The sequence below is a fragment of the Phyllobates terribilis genome, unplaced genomic scaffold (genome assembly GCF_046119375.1).
Source record: "Phyllobates terribilis strain yellow unplaced genomic scaffold, ASM4611937v1 Scaffold_13__5_contigs__length_258822181, whole genome shotgun sequence".
Taxonomy (NCBI): Eukaryota; Metazoa; Chordata; class Amphibia; order Anura; family Dendrobatidae; genus Phyllobates; species Phyllobates terribilis.
The window spans coordinates 36,292,549-36,319,882 of NW_027362773.1; the positions used below are offsets into that span (position 1 = coordinate 36,292,549).

Here is a 27,334-nt window from a genome sequence, read left to right on the forward strand (position 1 = left end):
CAATAAAACGTTCAAAAATGAAACTGAAACTGTTTTCCTGTGAAATATGTTAAGGAACATCCTTTCCAGGGTAAAGACATGTGTATAAGGTAAAATAAATAACCAAAACAAAAATACTCCTCCACACCTTGGGCTATGTTCACAAGTAGCATTTTTTATGCGTTTTTGCACTTTTGTATTGCTTTCAACCGTGACAAATGCATTCACCAGGAATTGTCATTTTAACATTTTACAACCTTATCTGCCCATGTGCTGTGTGACACATGCATACAGTGCTGAAAAGACATGGGAACAGCATGGGGAAGAACCCTGGAAGCATCTCTGACACCCAGGTCACTGCCTAAAAGTGTGCCCATCAGAAGTAATCCTTGCCGCATCAGAAGATGCAGACTTGCAACTATCCCCGTGCAAGTCCTTGACCCAGGGCAGTGTTCAATTGTACCCTTCCCCACACTTTTCTTAGCCCGGCCTGCTTTAGGGCAGCATTGGACAAGCCCAGCAGACAACCAGAGACTCCTCCGGTGGGCCCTGGCTTCTCCATCAGGGGAGTTGAGAGTGCCAAGGTGAGGAGCATGATGATGATGATAAAAGTTAGCATCTGCTTTGTTTTCTTGGAATGCAAGCGTAAGTGTGCAGCCTGACACCCACCCACAGACTGCAATACCATACTGCAAGCTTGCACTTGAAATGGGACCTTTTAGTTTGGAGGAGGCCGAAGCTGGCCACTACCTCATGGCTGCTTCGGCTGCGAGGTCTCCATACTCAGTCCCCAGCCACCACTATTTGTCCCGGTAACCTTCCCCACACTTTTCTTAGCCTGGCCTGCTTTAGGGCAGCATTGGACGAGCCCACCAGACAACTAGACTCCTCTGGTGGGCCCTGGCTTCTCCATAAGGGGAGTTGAGAGTGCCAAGGTGAGGAGCTTGATGATGATGATAGAAGTTAGCATCTGCTTTGTGTAATGCACACGCCCGGACTGACTGGCATGTGCGTGTTTATGTAGTGATTCCACTGTGCCATGAACCGGAGAGTGCCTGGAGGGGCGTAACTAAGTATCTGCCCGATCCGACCAAGGTCGCACGACGGCATACGACGCCAGTGCACGAGGGAGGAACCGAGCAGAGGAACCAGGGTCTACTCCAGGTCAGACTCCGGACATGGCTGTTGACCCACACCGGGGAATACAGGAACAGGCAGACTAGAGCACAGGCTGGGTAGGGTCCAGTACAGACTAGGAGACAAATTCAAAACCGCAGACGCGGCGGACAGAGCTGAGCAAAGCGAAAACCGCAGACGCGGCGGACAGAGCTGAGCAAAGCGAAAACCGCAGACGCGGCGGACAGAGCTGAGCAAAGCGAAAACCGCAGACGCGGCGGACAGAGCTGAGCAAAGCGAAAACCGCAGACGCGGCGGACAGAGCTGAGCAAAGCGAAAACCGCAGACGCGGCGGACAGAGCTGAACAAAGCGAAAACCGCAGACGCGGGGGACAGAGCTGAGCAAAGCGAAAACCGCAGACGCGGCGGACAGAGCTGAGCAAAGCGAAAACCGCAGACGCGGCGGACAGAGCTGAGCAAAGCGAAAACCGCAGACGCGGCGGACAGAGCTGAGCAAAGCGAAAACCGCAGACGCGGCGGACAGAGCTGAGCAAAGCGAAAACCGCAGACGCGGCGGACAGAGCTGAGCAAAGCGAAAACCGCAGACGCGGCGGACAGAGCTGAGCAAAGCGAAAACCGCAGACGCGGCGGACAGAGCTGAGCAAAGCGAAAACCGCAGACGCGGCGGACAGAGCTGAGCAAAGCGAAAACCGCAGACGCGGCGGACAGAGCTGAGCAAAGCGAAAACCGCAGACGCGGCGGACAGAGCTGAGCAAAGCGAAAACCGCAGACGCGGCGGACAGAGCTGCGCAAAGCGAAAACCGCAGACGCAGAGGGAACAGGACTCTGTTCACACGGAACAGACTAGAAGGGAAAGGCAGAACCAGATACCCACAGGGTACTTGCAGAGAAGTAGCGAATGGATAACAAACTCACAAACGGAAGTACAGTGACAACGAGCAGGAGTTAGGTACGAGTTCAGACTCTGCAGAAAAAGGAAAGGAACGGACATAGAGAAAAAACAGGTAAAAGATAGGAGAGAGTTCAGACTGGTACTGAGTGTACGGAGGAGACCGACACTGCAGCGGGATACAGGAGCGGGTCTGGGAATACGGCCCCCAGAGAGGCGAGACGAACAGGCAAGGAGCGTGTTCAGACTAGCCTGGAAATACAGCCTCCAGGAAGGCGGAACAAACAGGCAAGGAACGAGTACAGACTGCAGGTTAAGATACACAGATAGGACACAGTACAGACATGGGAACAGATACTGCAAGACAGGTAACATAGACAGGACCTGGCATGTCAGAGACAAAAGCCAACTGACAGGGCAAGATGCTCAGGCATGGGTTAATCGGGGCAGCTGTTTAAATAACAGGTGACAGACAGCAATAGGCTGAGGACGCACAAGGGGTGTGCCTGCAGCAGGTACAAAAAGCAGGAAGTGATCGGGCGCCGCCCTTAAGCAGCAGACACAGAAGCAAACAGACAGCATGGAGGGAAGCCAGAGAGACACCCTGGACTGGAGATCAAGTGCGCGCTCTTGCACAGTGGGAGATGGACCACTATGCAAGGACGCCGCCAGGTATGTTACAGTACCCCCCCCTTACGCCCCCTCTTCTTCAGGCCTGCCAGAATGTTCCGCAGGGAATTCGAGGGCCAATCCTTTACTTCAAGGAGATCACTTCCACTGTCCACTGGAGAAACTGGTCTCATCTGGTTAGCTAGGATGCTACCTCCTATCCAGCCATCCTCAGCAACAGACGAAACAGGTGGAGTACCAGGAACAGCACACAGGGAAGTCTCTCTCCACTTATTATCAGGTAGCACCCCAGAGGGTTCAGGAGACAACTGGAAGTCCTCCACCGGGTTGAAGGAGTGCAGAGACTCGGGGGTAACCTCTGCTTCGGGGTACATCTTGTCAAACTCACAGGATGAAATGGGCGAGGTATCAGGTACAAGGTGTAGAAAAGTCCCTGTTACCTTGTTATCTGGTGGTACCCAGGAGGATTCAGGAAACAACTGGGGGTCCTCCGCCGGGTCGGAATAGTGCAGAGACTCGGGGGTAACCTCTGCTTCGGAGTACACTAGGTCGGACTCGCTGGATGAAGCGGGCGAGGTATCAGGTACCGAATATAGAAGAGTACCTGTCCATTCGTTATCAGGTAGCACCCCGAAGGGTTCAGGAGACAACTGGAGGTCCTCTGCCTGGTCGGAGGGGTGTAGAGACTCGGGGATAACCTCTGCTTCGAGGTACATCTTGTCAAATTCACAGGAAGAAATAGACGGGTTATCAGGTACAGGGTGAGAAAAAGTCACTGTCTCTTTGTTATCTGGTGGTACCCCGGAGGAGTCAGGAAACAACTGGAGGTCCTCTGCCTGGTCAGAGGGGTGTAGAGACTCATGGGTAACCTCTGCTTCAGAGTACACTAGGTCGGACTCACTGGACGAAGCAAGCGAGGTATCAGATCCAGGATATAGGAAAGTCTCTGTCCATTCACCACCAGGTGGCACCCCAAAGGGTTCTAGAGACAACTGGAGGTCCTCCACCTGGTCGGAGGGATGTAGAGACTCGGGAGTAACCTCTGCTTCGGAGTACACTAGGTGGGACTCACTGGACGAAGCGAGCAAGGTATCAGGTACAGAGTATAGGAGAGTCTCTGTCCTTTCGCTACCAGGTAGCACCCCGAAGGGCTCAGGAGACAACTGGAGGTCCTCTGCCAGGTCGGAGGGGTGAAGAGACTCATGGGTAACCTCTGCTTCAGAGTACACTAGGTTGGACTCACTGGATGAAGCAGCCGAGATATCAGGTACTGTTTATAGGAAAGTCTCTGTCCATTCGCTACCAGGTAGCACCCGGAAGGGTTCAGGAGACAACTGGAGATCCTCCGCCTGATCGGAGGGGTGTAGAGACTCAGGGGTAACCTCTGCTTCGGAGAACACTAGGTCGAACTCACTGGACGAAGCGGGCGAGGTATCAGGTGCAGGGTATAGGGAAGTCTCTCTCCAATTGTCCTCAAGTGGTATCCTGGGGGATTCAGGAGGCAACAGGGGGTCCTCCGGTGTAAATTCTGGGTGGGCAGCAGTCTCTTCGGGCAGGAGAACTGGTGCACTACCCACGCACATTACCCGTTGGGGCTTCTCCAGGATACAGGGAGATGAAGCTTCAGTAGGGACTTCAAGGTTGGGGTCAGGAGGTCTCAGGGAGGACAGACCCTGGCGTGACGGCTTGCCTCTACGTCTAGCACGTCTGGACTGCCTCTTGAGGTTGGGAGAAGTATTCCGGAGAGTGTAGTCACCCTGTGAGGATTCTGGGTGGGCAGTAGTCTCATTGGGCTGGAGGACTATTGCGCTACCCACACACATTACCCATCGGGGCTGCTCCGGGATACTGGGAAGTGAAGCTTCAGCAGGAGCCTCCGGGTTAGGATCATCGAAGACCATTAGAAAGGCCACCAGGAAGGCCATTATGTCCAGGACAATAGGATCCTGTGTTTCCCATAGGGGGTTGATCCATTCCAAGGCATCACCCGCTAGGTTAGACATAATGAATCCCACCTTAACCCGATCGGTGGGAAAACAAAGAGGGTAGAACTTGAAGTGTAGCATGCATTGCTCCACAAATGCACGACTCTGTCTTGGATCACCATAGTAACGTGGCGGATCCGCAGGAACAAGAGCTGATAGATCCATCTGGACGGGTGCGTAATTCGCCTGGAACTCAGCTAGAGAAAAAAAAAATAAAAATTTTATTTATTTTTAATGCACGTATTCGCTGGAAAAAGTCTCAGAGAGCGAAGGCCGTTGGGCTCAACGTGAACCATGGCCTGAGCATGCTGTAATGCACATGCCCGGACTGACTGGCGTGTGCGTGTTTATGTAGTGATTCCACTGTGCCATGAACCGGAGAGTGCCTGGAGGGGCGTAACTAAGTATCTGCCCGATCCGACCAAGGTCGCACGACGGCATACGACGCCAGTGCACGAGGGAGGAACCGAGCAGAGGAACCAGGGTCTACTCCAGGTCAGACTCCGGACATGGCTGTTGACCCACACCGGGGAATACAGGAACAGGCAGACTAGAGCACAGGCTGGGTAGGGTCCAGTACAGACTAGGAGACAAATTCAAAACCGCAGACGCGGTAGACAGAGCTGAGCAAAGCGAAAACCGCAGACGCGGCGGACAGAGCTGAGCAAAGCGAAAACCGCAGACGCGGCGGACAGAGCTGAACAAAGCGAAAACCGCAGACGCGGCGGACAGAGCTGAGCAAAGCGAAAACCGCAGACGCGGCGGACAGAGCTGAGCAAAGCGAAAACCGCAGACGCGGCGGACAGAGCTGAGCAAAGCGAAAACCGCAGACGCGGCGGACAGAGCTGAGCAAAGCGAAAACCGCAGACGCGGCGGACAGAGCTGAGCAAAGCGAAAACCGCAGACGCGGCGGACAGAGCTGAGCAAAGCGAAAACCGCAGACGCGGCGGACAGAGCTGAGCAAAGCGAAAACCGCAGACGCGGCGGACAGAGCTGAGCAAAGCGAAAACCGCAGACGCGGCGGACAGAGCTGAGCAAAGCGAAAACCGCAGACGCGGCGGACAGAGCTGAGCAAAGCGAAAACCGCAGACGCGGCGGACAGAGCTGAGCAAAGCGAAAACCGCAGACGCGGCGGACAGAGCTGAGCAAAGCGAAAACCGCAGACGCGGCGGACAGAGCTGAGCAAAGCGAAAACCGCAGACGCAGAGGGAACAGGACTCTGTTCACACGGAACAGACTAGAAGGGAAAGGCAGAACCAGATACCCACAGGGTACTTGCAGAGAAGTAGCGAGTGGACCACAAACTCACAAACGGAAGTACAGTGACAACGAGCAGGAGTTAGGTACGAGTTCAGACTCTGCAGAAAAAGGAAAGGAACGGACATAGAGAAAAAACAGGTAAAAGATAGGAGAGAGTTCAGACTGGTACTGAGTGTACGGAGGAGACCGACACTGCAGCGGGATACAGGAGCGGGTCTGGGAATACGGCCCCCAGAGAGGCGAGACGAACAGGCAAGGAGCGTGTTCAGACTAGCCTGGAAATACAGCCTCCAGGAAGGCGGAACAAGCAGGCAAGGAACGAGTACAGACTGCAGGTTAAGATACACAGATAGGACACAGTACAGACATGGGAACAGATACTGCAAGACAGGTAACATAGACAGGACCTGGCATGTCAGAGACAAAAGCCAACTGACAGGGCAAGATGCTCAGGCATGGGTTAATTGGGGCAGCTGTTTAAATAACAGGTGACAGACAGCAATAGGCTGAGGACGCACAAGGGGTGTGCCTGCAGCAGGTACAAAAAGCAGGAAGTGATCGGGCGCCGCCCTTAAGCAGCAGACACAGAAGCAAACAGACAGCATGAGGGAAGCCAGAGAGACACCCTGGACTGGAGATCAAGTGCGCGCTCTTGCACAGTGGGAGATGGACCACTATGCAAGGACGCCGCCAGGTATGTTACACTTTGTTTTCTTGGAATGCAAGCGTAAGTGTGCAGCCTGCCACCCACCCACCCCCAGGCTGCAATACCAAACTGCTAGATTGAATGCACTTGAAATGAGGCCTTTTAGGCTTGTGGAGGCAGACGGCGGCCTGGTATCCATACTCAGTCCCCAACCACCCAGGGGCCGGGTGTCCACACTTGGTCCCCAGCTGCCAGGGTGCGGCCGGGTGTCCATACTCAGTCCCCAGCCACCCTTATTTGTCCCAGTGCGCCTCATACACAAGCGCGCATACCAAAACATTACCTGTGCCCTCCCCAGTGCATTTAGTGGGAAGGACAGCCTATTCCACTGTAGTGTGTGCACGCCAACCCCCTGTTCATAGCACATGCAAAGATGCCTCCCGGCCTGCATCTGTCATTGCAGACTTGCAACTATCCCCGTTCAAGTTCTTGTCCCAGGGCAGTGTTCAATTGTACCTCCCCCATTCCATGCAATGCAAGCGCAAGTATGCAGTCTGCCACCCACCCACCCCCAGGGTGCAATACCATACTGCTTGCTTGAACTTGAAATTGGGCCTTTAAGGCATGTGGAGGCAGAATCTGGCCACCACGTCATGGCTGCGTCAGCGGCCTGGTATCCATACTCTGTCCCCAGCCGCCCGGCGGACGGGTGCCCACACATGGTCCCCAGCTGCCTGGGGGCAGCCGGGTGTCCATAAACGGTCCCCAGTCGCCCCTATTTGTCCCCGTGCGCCTTATACACAAGCGCGCATAACAAAACATTACCTGTGCCCTCCCCATTGCATTTAGTGGGAAGGACAGCCTAACCACAAACACGTGGACAAGTGAATGTGGCCAGGGATGGTCCATCTCACTGACGCCTTCACACTGGGTTAATATTGTGGAAGCTGGGACACAGTTGGACATTGGGATGCAAAACGTCCTCCACACATAGAGGATTGCGGGTCCTGGGTCAATCAGGCTTCAACACAAAGTTCAGAAGGTAGACAGCAGCAGTGGTCGGCCTCCTACACAATGAGTAAATTATTCATGATCATGAGGCCATCCATCTCCTTAGCTTTCTGTTCCTTGGAATGCAAGCGCATGTATGTAGTAGCAGCTAGGCCTGAGGTGGTCAGAGTTTTGGCGCATATCCTACCTCCTCCGAGGATTGCTGGATGTTTTCCTGCTACTATCCCAGTTCTATGACTCCTGTTAAAACAAATCTTCAGTTGATGAATGATGGATGAGGTGGTGGCAAAAGAGAAAGAGCAGGAGGAACAGGGACCATTCACATCAATATCAGGCCAGTCAACCACACATGTCTTGTAGGATATGTTTCTGTACCAAAAGGAGCCATTCGGCTACACAGTTATAGAGCATACAGTGAGTGCAATGCCTATCAAAAACTTCGAGGCACTCCAATGCCCCTTGGAAGTGACATGGCGGTCAGAGGGCCTTAACTTAACCGTTTTTTCCACTTACAGCGACTGGATCTCCTGTACACTGTTGGCCTAAGCAGTGAATGGAAGGCTTTCCAAAAATTATGAGGAACTGCAATGCCCCTTGAAACAGACGTGGATTACAGCGTACTAAAAACCTTCTACCCATTCTTGGGGTGTGGGTCTTCCTCAGTGTTCGCCTAAGCATTGAAAAGCCAAAGTTGACTAAAATTAGGAGGAAATGCAATGCCCGTTGAAAGAGTCGTGGAGGTTACAGGTAATTAAAAACAACATTTCAATGCCCCTTAGAAGAGCTGTGGAGTTCAGAGTGGTTTAACAAGACAGTTTTAATGCCCCTTGGAAGAGACGTGGAGGTCACAGTAGCTTAACAAGACAAATTTAATGCCCCTTGGAAGAGACGTGGAGTTCAGAGTGGTTTAACAAGACGGTTTTAATGCCGCTTGGAAGAGACGTGGAGGTCACAGTAGCTTAACAAGATGGTTTTAATGCCCCTTGGAAGAGACGTGAAGTTCAGAGTGGTTTAACAAGATGGTTTTAATGCCCCTTGGAAGAGACGTGGAGGTCCCAGGGGAATAAAAAGACAATATCAATGCCCCTTGGAAGAGTGGTGGAGGGTACAGTGGAATAAAAAGACAATATCAATACCACTTGGAAGAGTGGTGGAGGTCGCAGTGGAATAAAAAGACAATATCAATGCCCCTTGGAAGAGTGGTGGAGGTCCCAGTGGAATAAAAAGACAATATAAATGACCCATGGAAGAGACGTGGAGTTCAGAGTGGCTTAACAAGACGGTTTTAATGCCCCTTGGAAGAGACGTGAAGGTCACAGTGGAATAAAAAGACAATATCAATGCCCCTTGGAAGAGATGTGGAGGTCCCAGTGGAATAAAAGGACAATATCAATGACCCATGGAAGAGACGTGGAGGTCACAGTAGCTTAACAAGACGATTTTAATGCCACTTACAAGAGCCATGTAGTACAGCATATTCAAAACATTATTCGCATTATTGGGGAGTGGGTCTCCCATAGTCTTTGCCTATGCCTTCCAAGCAAAAGCTGCCAAAAATTAGGATGGAGGAACTTGCAATGTCCCTTACAAGAGCCATGCATTGCAGCATATTAAAAACATTATTCCCATTATTGGGGAGTGGGTCTCCCATAGTCTTTGCCTATGCCTTCCAAGCAAAAGCTGCCAAAAATAAGGACGGAGGAACTAATGCTGGCAACATGGACCACGGTCACCCTGGTGGTATAGTGGTGGTGGAGGATAAGGAGAAGAGCAAAAAACAGCTGAAATGAGGAAGCTTATACCCATATGTGGGTGTGAAGCGGTGCATGGGAATACACCTCCCAAAATAGCACAGTGGATTTTACTTTGTTACTCTGCTGTCATTTGGTGATGATGAGAAGTCTGGCCCAATCCAGCCCTTGTTCATTTTGATAAGGGTCAGCTTGTCAGCATTGTCAGTTGACAGGTGAGTGCACTTATCAGTTTTAATTGCCCCAGCGGCACTAAAACACGCTCCGATAACACGCTAGCGGCAGGGCAGGCCAGGACCGCCAAGGCGTACAGAGCGAGATCATTCCAAGTGTCCAGCTTGGATACCCAATAATTAAAAGGCACAAAGGAATCATGGAGGACGCTGGTACGGTCGGCAAGGTACTCCCTCACCATCTTTTGAAACTTTCCACTCCTTGTGAGAGCACCCCACTCCTCAGGGCCTGTAAGCTGGGCGGGTCTCAGAAAACTGTCCCAGAACGTTGACAGTGTTACCCTGCCTCTGCTGGATTGGAGTTGCATCTCTCTCGCCTGTATGCCTTGGTTGGGCAACGAACTGTGACCACTGCCGCTAGCGTGTTCAGATGGGAATTTTTTTAACAGTTCAGCAGCAAGGGCCTTCTGGTACTGCCCCATTTTTGTAGACATCTCCACCTCAGGAATAAGAGATTGAAAGTTCTCCTTGTAGTGGGGGTCTAAAAGTGTCACCAACCAGTAATGACTGTCACCCAACATTTTGACAACGTGAGGACCACGGTTAAGGCAGCGTAACATAAAGTCAGCCATGTGTGCCAGACTGGTAATGGGCAAAACTTCCGTGTCCACACCAAGATGATGACTGACCATGCTCTCCTCCTCCTCCTCCTCCTTCTCCTCCCTGTCCTCAGGCCACCCACGCTGAACCAACGGTATGACAGTTGTACAGGTACTACAGTCTACAGCGCATGACACCAGCTCCTGTTCTTCTTCCTTCTCCTCCTCCTCCTCTCACTCATTGTCCCCCAATGCACATTGGGATGAGATGAGGCTGGGCTGTGTGTAATTGCCCGCTACGGCTTCTTGATCCATCTCATCATACTCTAGCTGCAATGCCTCCTCTTTAATTCTCTGCAGAGAGCATTGCAAAAGACAGACAAGTGGGATGCTGATGCTAATGATGGCTGTAACGGGTCTGGGAGGTGGAACCTCTGAGCAACTATACAAAGGGGCAGTCCTTGTAAGGAAGCGGGTGGCTCCCAGGGAAGGCGGGCAGGTAGTCACGGCAAGTGACAGGGACAGTCTCTGGGTAGAAGGGCAAGAGGTCACGGCAAGTGACAGGGACAGTCTCTGGGTAGAAGAGCAGGAGGTCACGGCAAGTGACGGGACAGTCTCTTGACAGGCGGATGGTCACGGCAAGTGACAGCAGGGTAAGAGTCTCTAGACGGGCAGGTGGTCACGGCAAGTGACAGCAGGGAAAGAGTCTCTAGATAGGCTAGCAGGCAGGTAGCAGGTGAGCGGGCAAGAGTCTCTGGACAGGCAGGTGGTCACGGCAAGTGAAGGCAGAGCCTCCAGGTAGGCTAGCAGGCAGGTAGCAGGTGAGCACTCCCAGGTGAGCGGGCAAGAGTCTCTGGACAGGCAGGTGGTCACGGCAAGTAACGGCAGAGCCTCCAGGTAGGCTAGCAGGCAGGTAGCAGGTGAGCGCTCCCAGGTGAGCGGCCAAGAGTCTCTGGACAGGCAGGTGTTCACGGCAAGTGACGGCAGAGCCTCCAGGTAGGCTAGCAGGCAGGTGGCAGGTGAGCGCTCCCAGGAGAGCAGGCAAGGGTCTCTGGACAGGCAGGTGGTCACAGCAAGTGACGGCTAAGCCTCCAGGTAGGCTAGCAGGCAGGTAGCAGGTGAACGCTCCCAGGTGAGCGAGTAAGAGTCTCTGGACAGGCAGGCAGATATCAGGCAGGTATCCGGCAGGTACTCCCTGGTGCTGGTAGGCAGACTGTCGGACCACAGGATGGCAGGCAGGTAAGCAGATATCAGGCAGGTATCAGACAGGTATCAGGCAGGTATCAGGCAGGTATCAGGCAGGAATCTGGCAGGTGACTGGCAGGTAACTGGTAATGGGACCTGAGGGCTGAAGCAGAGTTGAAAGGCTTTGCAACAACATTGCTCGGGCACCTCCATTTTGGAGGAGATGCCTTTTATATGGTGAGGTCCTCCGGCCATTGGCCGGGGACTCCTTAGGACGGCGCGCGTGGCCCCTTTAAGAGAGGGGGAGTGCGCGCGCGCCCTAAGCACAGAGGCCGGAAAGCAGAGCGCGCTGCCAGCAGAGCGGGAGGAAGACGCCGGGCACGGAGCGGAGAGGTGAGGGGAATGGCGTCCCTGCCTAGCAGGAGGCAGGGACGCCGATGCTACAATGGCGTCATCGTCACTCACCATCTTGATGGACTCATCAAAGTTTGTCAGGATGGTACATATGTCAGACATCCAGGTTCACTCCTGAGGACTTATGTGTGGAGTCTGAACTGAATACCCATGGCCTTGTTGATGCTGGTACTCCACAACTGCTCTCTTCTGCTCACAAATCCTTTGAAACATGTGGAGGGTAGAGTTCCCACTTGTGGGGACATCGCACACCAGTAGGTGTGCCGGAAGCTGCAAACGCTGCTGCAACACAGCAAGGGCGGCGGAAGCTGTAGCCGACTTCCGAAAATGAGCTGACAGGCGGCGCACTTTGACGAGCAGATCTGGCAACTCGGGGAACGATTTAAAAAACCGCTGAACCACGAGGTTAAGCACAAGAGCCAGGCATGGTACGTGTGTGATCTCGCCTCGCCTCAGAGCCACCACCAGGCTACGGCCATTGTCACACATAACCATACCTGGATGTAGGTTCAGCGGTCTCAGCCACAGATCTGCCTGCTCTTTCACAGCTGTCCACAACTCACAAGAAGTGTGAGGTTTATCACCTAAGCTTATGAGTTTCAGCACAGCCTGTTGCCGCTTGGCTGAGGCAGTACTGCAGTGCTTCCAGCTTGTAACTGATGTGATATCTGAGAAGGAGGCTGAACATGAGGAAGAGGAGAATGATGATGCGCATGAGCTGTACACTGTGGGGGCAACTCTGACTGACATAGGGCCCGCAATCCTCGGTGTGGGGAGGATGTGTTCCGTCCCAAGGTCCGACTGGGTCCTGGCTACCACTATGTTTACCCAGTGTGCCGTCAGGGAGATGTACTGTCCCTGGCCACAAGCACTTGTCCAAGTGTCCGTTGTCAGGTGGACTTTCCCAGTAACTGCGTTGTTGAGGGCACGGCAGATGTTTTGGGACACGTGCTTGTGTAGTGCGGGGATGGTACACCGGGTAAAATAGTGTCGGCTGGAGACCGAGTATTGAGGGACAGCCACTGTCATAAGGTTGGGGAAGCATTCCATCTCCACCAGCCTAAAAGGCAGCATTTCCAACGCAAGCAGTCATGAAATGTGCAAATTTAGGACTGTGGCCTATAGGGCGTTGGCTGCGAATTTGTGATTTCCATCAAAGGTCTGGGATATGGACAATTGAATGTTGCGGTGGGACGTGGACGTTGATGCTGTTTCTTGAGAAACTGCCATAACAAGTGAAGACTGAGAGGAGGGGGCATCTTTGCATGCAGTATGGACAGGGGATTGCCTTGCACGCACAACAGGGGGTTCTCTTACACACACAACAGTGGAAGAAAACGTGGTGACATCCGCTGACACTGGTCGTGGACCCTGGGGTTCGCCCCACAAAGTTGGGTGCTTTGCTGACATGTGACTGATGATGCTGGTGGTGGTCAGTCTGGTAGTTTTGTCACCCCTGCTGATGCTGGCCTGGCAGGTGGTACAAATGGCCTTTTTGGGGTTATCAGCAGAATTTTTAAAAAAATTCCAGACTCTGGAAGACCTACCGGTTGTACTGGCAACGTCCTTCGTGTTCGTGTTACGGGGAATGGTTGCCTGCCTTCTGGCTGCGGCCACCACACTGCTTCTTCCTGCCTGTTGGGGTACTCTGCCTCCCTCCCCCTGTGTGCTGCTGGCCTCACTCTGCGTGTCCTCCTGCCACGTTGGGTCAGTTACTAGTTCATCCACCACCTCCTCCTCTTCCACTTCCGCATCATGGTCCTCCTCATCACTTCTTGGCAATTGTGACTCGTCATCGTCCACCTCTTGTGACAAATTGCTAGCGTCGATTTCCTGTGGCCGTGGCTGTTCAAATATTTGGCCATCGCTACATGGGATCTCTTCTTCCACCACTTCAAGCAGAGCAGGCGAGGGGCCCAAATATGGAAATGGACCAGTGAACTGCTCTTCAGAATGTCCCACTGTGGGATCAGTTGCTGTCTAACGACACTAGGCATGGTGGGAGGTAGGAACACCAGGGTGAGGAGGAGTATGCGGTTGAGACTCACGGCTACTAAGACTTGACCATGTGGAAGACAGAGCGGAGGTGGTGGGGGGGTCCAGGGGACCGGAAGTATTATCTGCTATCCAAATAACCTGTTCACACTGATCAATTCGCTATAGTGGTGTTGTTGTGTGCTTCCCTAGTAATTCGGTCAAGAACTGGGAGCGAGAAGATGTGGCTGTTGGTTGTGGCACATTTTCACCTTGGCCACGGCCCCGTCCTCTGCACGCACCATCACCAGAACGTCCAGTTCCACGTCCCTTGCTACGCTCCTTGCCCATTGTAAATGAAGTAAAATAACTTACACTCGCACTATCAATGGCAAAAGGGTAATAAAAAGGAGATTAGAACCGTGGAAGAGGAAAACCACAGTTCTAGTTCTCTGGCCTACACCAGAATCTTTTAAACAAATATATTTGTGTCTGAACAGTCAGCGAGACACTCGAACAGTTTTTTTAATGTAAAAAAGGCAAAACGGTGGATTACACCCAGATTTGAACTGTGGAAGAGGAAAACCACAGTTCTAGTTCTCTGGCCTACACCAGAATCTTTTAAACAGATATATTTGTGTCTGAACCGTCAGTGAGACACTCAAACTGTTTTTTTTTCTGTAAAAAAGGCAAAAAGGTGGATTACACCCAGATTTGAACCGTAGAAGAGGAAAACCACAGTCCTAGTTCTCTGGCCTACACCAGAATCTTTTAAACAGATATATTTGTGTCTGAACAGTCACCGAGACACTCAAACTGTTTTTTTTTTATGGAAAAAAGGCAAAAGGTGGATAACACCCAGATTTGAACCGTGGAAGAGGAAAACCACAGTTCTAATTTCCTGGCATATAACAGACTTTTTTAAATAGATATATTTGTGTCTGAACAGTCAGCAAAACTCTCAAACTGTTTTTTTTATGGAAAAAAGGCAAAAAAGTGGAAAATACCCAGATTTGAACCGTGAAACTGCAAAACCACAGTTCTAGTTATCTGGCCGAAACCAGACTCTTTTAAACAGATATATTTGTGTCTGAACACTCACAGACACACTCAATTTTTTTTTTAGGGGGGGGAATACCAAAATGTTAATAAGACGGGTAATTGTACAGTCTGACTGAGGAATAAAAAAAAAAAAAAAAGAGGATTTAGATGAAAAAAAAAAGGATTTTTCCTGGCCCCTGAGACCTGGGACTAAGTCTAGCAATTTTTGCAGCAGCAGCACACAGGACTGTAATGCAGTGTTTGTTGGTATAACCACAGCATCTCCTATACAGCCTGCCTGCTTGCCTGATATCTGGGATGGATATTAGTCCTCAGAAGGACTATTTGTTTGATTTTGCAGGCTACACTACCTATTTCGCAGTATAAATCTCTCCCTAGCTCAGCAGCACTCTCCCTACACTGTCTGATCCGGAGCGACTGTGTCCAAGATGGCGGTGCCCGGTTTTAAATACTCGAGGTGACGCTGTGCGGCCAGCCATCACTGTAATGCCCACAAACAACATGGCTGCGGCATTATAGTGACTGGCTGGCAATTCATGCATGTTCATTGGCTCTGTAAAGAGCGCCAAACATGCAGGGCGGAGACCCGAGTTCCCGCCCGAGTAACCCGAAAATGCTCGGTGCTCACCGAACATCCCGAGGAGTGAGTTGCTCGGGCGAGTACCGAGCAGTGTCGAGCATGCTCGCTCAACATTAAACACAGCCCAAAAAAATTTTGGGGGCAAACGTATTATTTTTTTTCACCAATAAAATAATAAAAAAACTGAACATGTTGACTAGCATCGAAATTGTATTGATGAGCAGAATCATATCGCAAGGTCATTTTTACCACAAAATGTACACTGTAAAAACAATCCCCAAAAAACAATGGCAGATTTCTTCCCTCTTGTAGTAGTAAAAATGAATGGGGTTATTCAGAAGTACAAGTCGCCCCTCAAAAAACAAGCTCTCATATGTCTTTGTGGAAGAATTATGGCTCTGGAAAGAAGGAATGGAAATAACGGCAAAACCAAAATGGAAATTGGCCGTGACATGTAGGGAATAGTGTTGAGCGAGCATGCTCGACACTGCTCGGTACTCACATGAGCATCTCACTACTCAGGATGTTCGGCGAGAACTGAGCATTTTCGGGTTACTCGGGCAGGAGCTCGGGTCTCCGCCCTGCATGTTTGGCGCTCTTTACAGAGCCAATGAACATGCAGGGATTGCCAGCCAGTCATTGTAATGCCGCAGCCATGTTGGTTGTGGGCATTATAGTGATTGGCTGGCCGCACAGCGTCACCTCGAGTATTTAAAACCGGGCGCCACCATCTTGGACACAGTCGCTCCGGATCAGATAGTGTAGGAAGACTGCTGCAGAGCTAGGGAGAGATTTATACTGCGAAATAGGTAGTGTTGGGTCTCTAAACCCTGCAATATCAAACAAACAGTCCTTCTGATGACTAATATCCATCCCATATATCAGGCAGGCAGGCTGTATAGGAGATGTAGTGGTTATACCAACAAACACAGCATTACAGTCCTGTGTGCTGCCGCTTCTCAAATTGCTAGACTTAGCCCCAGGTCTCAGGGGCCAGGAAAAATCCTTTATTTTTCATCTAAATCCTCTTTTTTTTTTGGAAAGGATGTTGCTTAACATATTTTACAGGACAACAGTCTCAGTTTTGTTTTTGAACGTTTTATTGTGAGCCCGTAAAAGTGGCTTAATACCTCTGACCACGTTGTTGACAGCAGTGACCTGGGGGTCAGAAATGCTTCCTGGGGTGATCCCCATGCTGTCCCCATGTCATTTGAGCACTGTCACTATCGTTTTGGGCACTCTTAAGGCTTTCTACAGACTGCTGGGGGTGCCACCGCAAAAATGCTCGGGTCTCCCATAGACTAACATTGGGCTTTTTGCTCGGGTCGAGCACCCGAGTATCACGGTGAGCTCGGCCCAAGCTTCAAGCACCCGAGCATTTTAGTGCTTGCTCAACACTAGTAGTGAATCATTTGTTAAGCTGTAGAAATACAAGGAAGATATGTAAAAAAACGATACAATCGTTGCAAATGGCAACCATTCAGAATTTATTCTTCAGTGTTTTTTTAGAAGATGCATTTTACTGTGCAAAGTCAAGTTGATATTCCAGAATTTGAAAAAAAGGACTAATATTGGGTGTTTATTTGCTTCATTCACTTGCAGGCTGCAAACACCATTTATTTCAATATTTAAATTTTTTTACCTCTTAAATAAAAAAAATAAAGCTATGCAAGATTGGAATTGCCATAATTATACAGATCTGGAAAGTTATTTTGCCATGTCATTTTTACTACACAGTGAACACCATAAAAATAAAATAAAATGACAAATAATGGCTGATTTTTTTCACTTTACTACTTCTCTTGCAATTTATATTTCCTGTTTTTCCAATATCTCGTTTCACAAAAAACAAGTCCTCACGTGGTTATATACATGCAATACTTATCTGATCAATCCAACTTTGCAAATCCAATGCTCATGTTTTCTTCTCTTAAGCGGTCACATGCCATATGCATAGGTTGCAGTTGCAGCCAAACACTGGTGCCAGCAGTGATGGCCAGTTGTTGAGGCAAGTGATTAGCTGCAGTGGTCATGTGTGCAGATGGAAATTGACCTCTGTAGGCAAGAAATGAGAGCACTGAAGTGAAGTGAAAGATAAACAGAGTGTTCATCAAATAAAATCCAAACACACAAAATAACAAAAAAACTCCGTTTTCCTTGGTTCAATGTTTTATTGGTGATCCATGTGCACAAATGACCTACAGTGCGGACTACAATATATCTTACGCATTTCAGAATATAATTCCTTAATCGTAGAATCCGATGAAAACGTAGTGCTGACTTTCTTCTGCTTTTTATCAAATAACTACAGTTTTGTAAATTAAGTAACATTTTTTGACCATTCCAAAAACATCTACAATTCTAGACACAACCAATCAACAGAATTGTTTTTAAGAACGCAGCACTGGTTTTCTAATCTTGGAAATCTCTTTCAACTTCTAGGAAAAGAAGCAAAAAGTTCCAATATTAGAGGTTCTTTTTCCAAAATTACAAGTTTATATATTTTTAAATATGTAATATTTACTAAGAATGGAAATTTTAAAGATTTTTCTATGAAGCAAATGTTTTGCTCCAAGCTTGTAGTGCATGTTGTACTAAAACTTAAAAACCAACCATTGAAATTTTTTCTAGTCCATTTAGCTTCATATACAGGGTGGGCCATTTATATGGATACACCTAAATTAAATGGGAATGGTTGGTGAAATCAACTTCCTGTTTGTGGCACATTAGTATACTAGAGGGGGAAAACAATTCCAGATCGGTGGTGACCATGGAGGCCATTTTGAAGAAGGCTATTTTGGATTCAACTTTATTTTTTTTAATGGGAAGAGGGTCATGTGACACATCAAACTTATTAGTGCTGCATGCAGCATCTGAAACAATGGATTTTGGAGGCCTGTGCTAGCATTTCTTCTGCGGTGTTGCTATCAGTGTGTCAAGAGTGGAAGGCGAGGGTTGCATTGACAATCCAACACAATGGGCAGCACTTTGAACACATTTTATAAGTGGTCATAACCTTGTAAAAAACTCATGAAAGAATAAAGTTACGTTAAAACCAAGCACACCATTGTTTTTCGTATGAAATTCTCAATAAGTTTAATGTGTCACATGACTCTCTTCCCATTGAAAAAAATAAAGTTGGATCCAAAATGGCCAACTTCAAAATGGCCTCCATGGTCACCACTAGTGTTGAGCGAGTATATTCTGCACCGAGTATGCTCGGGCGAGCTCCGAGTATTTACAGCTGCTCTGTGATATGTTTAAATCGCTCCCGTGTGCATGATTTGCAACTGTTTGACAGATTTATTACATGTGAGGAATGTGTAAGAAATAGACATTCCTCACATGTAATAAAGCTGTCAAACAGTCGCAAATCATGCACACGGGAGCAATGCAACCATATCACCGAGCAGCTATAAGTACTAATGTGCCACAAACAGGAAGTTGATATCACCAACCATTCACATTTAATTTAGGTGTATCCATATAAATGGCCCACCCTGTAGATCTCTTTTGGATATTTTCCAATTTCAAAGCAACATATCACATTTTATAAAAAGTAGTTTTCTACATGAGAAGATAACAATTTTATAAGTATATTAATTTTAATATGGTATTATATCAGGTGGGAGACATTGCGGTATAAATGCATAAGGTTATTTCAAAATTATTATTAGTTTTTCCTCTTTTCTTTTCTTTTTTTTTTCAGAAAACAGTGTTACTCTTAGGCTATGTTCACATGTTGCATTTTTTGCAGTGTTTTTTTTTTTTTTGCTGCATTTTTCATGCACCTTAATGGCTGCATTTTATGGTAAAAACAAAAGCTACGAGATATCAGAAATCTCATGCACACCATTGCTTTTTTTCCCTGATTGAATTGGAAAACTGCTGCATGTTAACTCTTTCAGCATTTTTGCATCATTTTTGCAGCATTTTTCACAATGAACAGCAGTGAGAAAGTGCAAAAACACATCAAAAAATGCAATCATGTGTTTTTGCTTTGTTTTTGGTCAATAAAACTAACTTTACTATACATGTACTGTAGGCAAATAATACAAAACGCAGCAAAAATGCAGCAAAAACACAACAAAAATGCAACAAAACCTGCTTTTTGTAAGCAGCTTATTTACTGCCAAGAGAGTAGGTTTTTACCTGCGGAAGAAATAGCAGCAAACAAGCAGCACGTGACCATAGCCTTGCATGGATTGTGACACTATCAGGAACAGCCCAATGACAAGAGTGGCATAGTTTCAGGAAAAAACAAAAAGGATCCCTTATTTCCAATTTCACACAACTCCTTTTACTTTTTAATCCAATGTAAACTTTACTGACCTGGATGAATAGATCAGTAATTCCGTATTTAACAGAGAAAGTTTTAACTGTTTTTGTTAATTTGTGTTAGACTTTAAAATACGTTTGAAAGAATTGTAAATTGCAGTCATCAATTATTGTAATGTAGCAAGAAAATGGAGAGTAACGGACTATGTCCAACAAACCCAAACAATCCATCCCAAGAATGTAGGGACACTCAAACACCACAATTGCCTTTATCATGTGTAGGCGAGGTCTATGTTGAGATAAATTATGACAAAATTAACCATGTGTTGCAATTTTATATTTCATCATGTTACAAAGGTTTTATAATTTTTTTTATATTTCTTTAATATTTTGTTTGTCATAAAAACAAAATTTTTTTTCCTATTCATGTTGATTATTCCTTTAGATTTTACAAATATCAACCCCTGGATGAGTTAAGTTGTTTGATTCATATTTTCATTCTCAGATGCAATTGAAACTAGGCTTTGATGGTTCCGCTCATAGAGTCTCAAGACTGTTCATCTTACAAATAAACTCTGTCAAGACAGAAGATATTGAAAAACTCCTTGCTATGAAATTTGTAGATGTTGAAAGGAATCTTTCAGGGCTGATCTATGCTATCCATCAGTGCTGGATGGTGTGTGATAAGAAATAATGGTTGATACAAACTAATCAACTTTTCACACTGGCAAAATGCTGAAAGCCATTTAGATTTTTTTCATGGTAAAACATAACAATTCTTTCTAAAGCCTGTGATTTACTGTAAACTTTTACACTTGATTTGTATTGCTAATATTTATCTTTGACCTGTATTGTGATGTATATTATTAACCCACTCTTTCTCTACACAAAAAAAAATTGTTTTTTTTCTCCTCTTTTTCCAAGAGCCATAAGTTTTTTTTTCTTTCCAAGCTTTTTCAGGGTTAGTTGTAGTTTTGTAATACACCATTCAATTACCATACAATGTACTGGAAACCAGGAAAAAAAAAAGTTTAAGAGCAGTAAAATTGTAAAAAAACACAATTCCACCATTGTTTTTTTGGTTTTGATTTAAACGCAATCATTGAGTGATAAAAAAAAGACTTGCTAACATGATTCTCCAGATCAGTATGATTACGGCAAAGCCAAACCTGTCTAGTTTTTTATTATCTTAGTTAAAAAAAGTTCTTAAACTTGTAAACAAAAAAACTTGACATTTTATTGATTGTATTTTGGCGTATGTATGACATTAAATACTGATATCAAATATTGACAGATGCATTTAAATGGTTAAACTTTAGTGATCGGAGCAAGCTCTGGTCAATCTATTTACAGGCATCTGCTTGGTGTGGAGCCAACTTAACTTCTGAGCTGGCTTCATACCTTCCTTAGTGACCTATGGCAAAAATGTACTTTATAGATTGTTCAGCAACTAAGTAGAGTTTTCATATAAAAACACATTTTTCTTTTCAAGTCAGCCTGAAGATCAGTGGATCGCCACAGATGATGGCTTCTAAAACTTTTTGCAAACCACTATTATTTTGATGGAAATTGCTGCCAGCAAATATTTTTTCTATAGAGGGATTATTTATTCTGTATGCTCTTGGTCACAATTGTAGAATGCATAGATGACTCAGACCAAGACAGGCTTTTCTTAGTGGGAAAACATTTTGGGTAATAAAAGATCATCTGTAGTCTATATACCTTAGGGCTCTTTCACACGTCAGTGTCTACTTTAGGAGTAGTGACAGTTGCCACACATACCAGAGACTCTGAAAAACGCAGACCCATTCAAATGAATGGGTCTGTGTACATCTCAGCTGAACACACACAGATGACATCCGTGTGTCATCAGTAGTGTTGAGCGATACCTTCGGATCGGATCGGATTGGATCGGACCGATACCGAAAAAGTATCGGATATCGCCGATTCCGATACCGGAAACCAATGCAAGTCAATGAGACAGAAATATCGGAATGAAAATAAACCCTTTCTTTCCTTGTAGGTTAATTCTACATGAAGGAAAACAACTAAGAATAATGTAGAATGTATTGGGGGAGGTGGGGGAGACAATAAAGGCATAGAGGTTTAGCCCAATCAAATGGAATAGCAGGAATTAATATTTTTTTTAAGACGTTCTGAGTTACGGAAATATTGACTATGTTAAGTATTTTTATATTTTGTCAGATATTTATGTTTCACTACTTCCATGCTCTTCACCTTCTTTTTTACTTCTCCCACGCTTTCTCCTTCATCATCCTCAGCATCTTTTTCATCCACTTCTTCTTCACCTTCTTCATCTTCTTCTTCTTCACCTTCTTCGTATTATTCTTTTTTTTTACATTCTTCATATTCTACTTCTTCATCTTCTTCATATTCTTCTTCGTGACAGGCATTCCTGTAGTTGTTATCTATAAAAGGTTGGACATTACACCTTTCGTTCTGCCCGTCACAAAAGATTTACAACAGGATTTGTCGGCGTTCAGTTTGGCCTGCAGCAGCAGGTCTTTTCCAGGGGCACCACGAGGAGGAACGGACTCACCCCCATACACTGCTTAGTCACCTTCTGCTTAAAATTTAGATATTATCTTTTGCTCTGATTTTTAGTCTTATGCTTAATAGAGATGAGCGTTGTTCGACTCGAACTGTTCGCCAATCTCAAATTCGAGCTGTTTTGGGCGGTGTTCGAGCCGTTCGGCGAACACGAACGATTTGAGAAAAATTCGGCTGTTCGAGGTTATGTTCGATAACTGTTCGTGCACCAAAATCATAACTGGATTTTTTCTCAGTAATGATGAAAATTAATGTTAATATGCAGTTTGAGTGTACAGCAGGGCGGGGGGAGGGGCAGGGGATGGATCTCTGCAGGAATAATGAAGATCTCCATTTTTTTTCTCTTTCCCGCATTTACAGTGGGGAGGTGCAATCTGTCAGCCTATCAGCAGCGCACACACGGAGCGAAGTGCTTTTTTTCACACAAGCAAGGGCATGTGTCATTGGCAGTGTATGTCACATATCCTTGCCCTATAAGACCAAGCCATTTTCCCCGTCGCCACCATTTTCTCACTGCTGCAGCTGCGTGTTAGACGGCACCGCTGTTGCTGTGTGCGCTATACCTTGTTAATTTCAAGCCAATTTTCGCACAAATCTACAGATAGCTTGGGAGTAGGGAATAGTTGTGATTGCAGTCCTTTTAAGGACTAGGTTAAAGCATTTCCTACAACTTTTATCAGGCAGGTCTGTGCTCTTAAATAGATAGGTTGTGGGAGTAAAGACTAATTGTAATTGCAGTCCTTTTCAGGACTAGGTTACATCAGTTCCTATCAGTTTTTGCCAGGCAGGTCTGTGCCAGTGCTGTGCAAGTTTTTTTCACAGCATTTGGCTGAATCTAGCAAAGCTAATAAAATCTATACTGACCTCCATCAGGTTGCAAATTAAAAATAATTTTTATCTGCATCTACCTCTGAAAAAATTTTTGGGCTTCTAGCTGTGTGTGGGACTTGTTCTATTAGTCCATCTATACTGACCTCCATCAGGTTGCAAACTCAATAAAAATTTTTTCTGCATCTAGCTCTGAAAAAATATTTGACCTTCTAGCAGTGTGTGGGACTTTCTCTATCAGTCCATCTATACTGACCTCCATCAGGTTGCAAATTAAAAATAATTTTTATCTGCATCTAGCTCTGAAAAAATATTTGGCCTTCTAGCAGTGTGTGGGAGTTTCTCTATTAGTCCATCTATACTGACCTCCATCAGGTTGCAAATTAAAAATAATTTTTTGTCTGCATCTAGCTCTGAAAAAATATTTGGCCTTCTAGCAGTGTGTGGGACTTGTTCTATTAGTCCATCTATAGTGACCTCCATCAGGTTGCAAATTAAAAATAATTTTTTGTCTGCATCTAGCTCTGAAAAAATATTTGGCCTTCTAGCAGTGTGTGGGAATTTCTCTATTAGTCCATCTGTACTGACCTCCATCAGGTTGCAAACTGAATATATTTTTTTTCTGCATCTAGCTCTGAAAAAATATTTGGGCTTCTAGCAGTGTGTGGGACTTGTTCTATTAGTCCATCTATACTGACCTCCATCAGGTTGCAAACTGAATATATTTTTTTTCTGCATCTAGCTCTGAAAAAATATTTGGGCTTCTAGCTGTGTGTGGGACTTGTTCTATTAGTCCATCTATACTGACATCCATCAGGTTGCAAACTGAATATAATTTTTTTCTGCATCTAGCTCTGAAAAAATATTTGACTTTCTAGCAGTGTGTGGGACTTTCTCTATCAGTCCATCTATACTGACCTCCATCAGGTTGCAAATTAAAAATAATTTTTATCTGCATCTAGCTCTGAAAAAATATTTGGCCTTCTAGCAGTGTGTGGGAGTTTCTCTATTAGTCCATCTATACTGACCTCCATCAGGTTGCAAATTAAAAATAATTTTTTGTCTGCATCTAGCTCTGAAAAAATATTTGGCCTTCTAGCAGTGTGTGGGACTTGTTCTATTAGTCCATCTATACTGACCTCCATCAGGTTGCAAATTAAAAATAATTTTTATCTACATCTAGCTCTGAAAAAATATTTGGCCTTCTAGCAGTGTGTGGGAGTTTCTCTATTAGTCCATCTATACTGACCTCCATCAGGTTGCAAATTAAAAATAATTTTTTGTCTGCATCTAGCTCTGAAAAAATATTTGGCCTTCTAGCAGTGTGTGGGACTTGTTCTATTAGTCCATCTATACTGACCTCCATCAGGTTGCAAATTAAAAATAATTTTTTGTCTGCATCTAGCTCTGAAAAAATATTTGGCCTTCTAGCAGTGTGTGGGACTTTCTCTATTAGTCCATCTATACTGACCTCCATCAGGTTGCAAACTGAATATATTTTTTTCTGCATCTAGCTCTGAAAAAATATTTGTGCTTCTAGCAGTGTGTAGGACTTGTTCTATTAGTCCATCTATACTGACCTCCATCACGTTGCAAATTCAAAATCATTTTTTGTCTGCATCTAGCTCTGAAAAAATATTTGGCCTACTAGCAGTGTGTGGGACTTTCTCTATTAGTCCATCTATATTGACCTGCACCAGGTTGCAAATTAAAAATAATTTTTATCTGCATCTACCTCTGAAAAAATATTTGGGCTTCTAGCTGTGTGTGGGACTTGTTCTATTAGTCCATCTATACTGACCTCCATCAGGTTGCAGATTAAAAATAATTTTTATCTGCATCTAGCTCTGAAAAAATATTTGGCCTTCTAGCAGTGTGTAGGACTTTCTCTATTAGTCCATCTATACTGACCTCCATCAGGTTGCAAATTAAAAATAATTGTTATCTGCATCTAGCTCTGAAAAAATATTTGGCCTTCTAGCAGTGTGTGGTACTTTCTCTATTAGTCCATCTATACTGACCTCCATCAGGTTGCAAATTAAAAATATTTTTTTGTCTGCATCTAGCTCTGAAAAAATATTTGGCCTTCTAGCAGTGTGTGGTACTTTCTCTATTAGTCCATCTATACTGACCTCCATCAGGTTGCAAACTGAATATATTTTTTTTCTGCATCTACCTCTGAAAAAATATTTGGGCTTCTAGCTGTGTGTGGGACTTGTTCTATTAGTCGATCTATAATGACCTCCATCAGGTTGCAAACTGAATATAATTTTTTTCTGCATCTACCTCTGAAAAAATATTTGAGCTTCTAGCTGTGTGTGGGACTTGTTCTATTAGTCCATCTATACTGACCTCCATCAGGTTGCAAACTGAATATATTTTTTTTCTGCATCTAGCTCTGAAAAAATATTTGGGCTTCTAGCAGTGTGTGGGACTTGTTCTATTAGTCCATCTATACTGACCTCCATCAGGTTGCAAACTGAATATAATTTTTTTCTGCATCTAGCTCTGAAAAAATATTTGGCCTTCTAGCTGTGTGTGGGATTTGTTCTATTAGTCCATCTATACTGACCTCCATCACGTTGCAAATTCAAAATAATTTTTTGCCTGCATCTAGCTCTGAAAAAATATTTGGCCTTCTAGCAGTGTGTGGGACTTTCTCTATTAGTCCATCTATACTGACCTCCATCAGGTTGCAAATTAAAAATAATTTTTATCTGCATCTACCTCTGAAAAAATATTTGGGCTTCTAGCTGTGTGTGGGACTTGTTCTATTAGTCCATCTATACTGACCTCCATCAGGTTGCAAACTGAATATAATTTTTTTCAGCATCTACCTCTGAAAAAATATTTGGCCTTCTAGCAGTGTGTGGGACTTTATCTATTAGTCCATCTATACTGACCTCCATCAGGATGCAAATTAAAAATATTTTTTTGTCTGCATCTAGCTCTGAAAAAATATTTGGCCTTCTAGCAGTGTGTGGGACTTTCTCTATTAGTCCATCTATGCTGACCTCCATCAGGTTGCAAACTGAATATATTTTTTTTCTGCATCTACCTCTGAAAAAATATTTGTGCTTTTAGCTGTGTGTGGGACTTGTTCTATTAGTCCATCTCTACTGACCTCCATCAGGTTGCAAACTGAATATAATTTTTTTCTGCATCCACCTCTGAAAAAATATTTGGGCTTCTAGCTGTGTGTGGGACTTGTTCTATTAGTCCATCTATACTGACCTCCATCAGGTTGCAAACTGAATACAATTTTTTTCTGCATCTAGCTCTGAAAAAATATTTGGCCTTCTAGCAGTGTGTGGGACTTGTTCTATTAGTCCATCTATACTGACCTCCATCAGGTTGCAAACTGAATATAATTTTTTTCTGCATCTAGCTCTGAAAAAATATTTGGCCTTCTAGCAGTGTGTGGGACTTGTTCTATTAGTCCAACTATACTGACCTCCATCACGTTGCAAATTCAAAATAATTTTTTGTCTGCATCTAGCTCTGAAAAAATATTTGGCCTTCTAGCAGTGTGTGGGACTTGTTCTATTAGTCCATCTATACTGACCTCCATCAGTTTGCAAATTAAAAATAATTTTTATCTGCATCTACCTCTGAAAAAATATTTGGGCTTCTAGTTGTGTGCGGGACTTGTTCTATTAGTCCATCTATACTGACCTCCATCAGGTTGCAAACTGAATATAATTTTTTTCTGCATCTAGCTCTGAAAAAATATTTAGCCTTCTAGCAGTGTGTGGGACTTTCTCTATTAGTCCATCTATGCTGACCTCCATCAGGTTGCAAATTAAAAATAATTTTTATCTGCATCTAGCTCTGAAAAAATATTTAGCCTTCTAGCAGTGTGTGGGACTTTCTCTATTAGTCCATCTATACTGACCTCCATCAGGTTGCAAATTAAAAATATTTTTTTGTCTGCATCTAGCTCTGAAAAAATATTTGGCCTTCTAGCAGTGTGTGGGACTTGTTCTATTAGTTCATCTATACTGACCTCCATAAGGATGCAAATTAAAAATATTTTTTTGTCTGCATCTAGCTCTGAAAAAATATTTGGCCTTCTAGCAGTGTGTGGGACTTGTTCTATTAGTCCATCTATACTGACCTCCATCACGTTGCAAATTCAAAATAATTTTTTGTCTGCATCTAGCTCTGAAAAAATATTTGCCCTTCTAGCAGTGTTTGGGACTTGTTCTATTAGTCCATCTATACTGACCTCCATCAGGTTGCAAATTCAAAATAATTTTTATCTGCATCTAGCTCTGAAAAAATATTTGGCCTTCTAGGTGTGTGCGGGACTTGTTCTATTAGTCCATCTATACTGACCTCCATCAGGTTGCAAATTAAAAATAATTTTTATCTGCATCTAC

The 27,334-nt window shown here is 45.4% G+C and overlaps 1 protein-coding gene across 4 annotated transcripts in view; it reads left to right on the forward strand.

Moving 5' to 3' along the window:
• LUZP2 (leucine zipper protein 2) overlaps window positions 1–27,334 on the forward strand; it is a 1,401,083-nt gene that overhangs the window by 688,659 nt on the left and 685,090 nt on the right. The gene's annotated exons all lie outside the window — the stretch shown is intronic.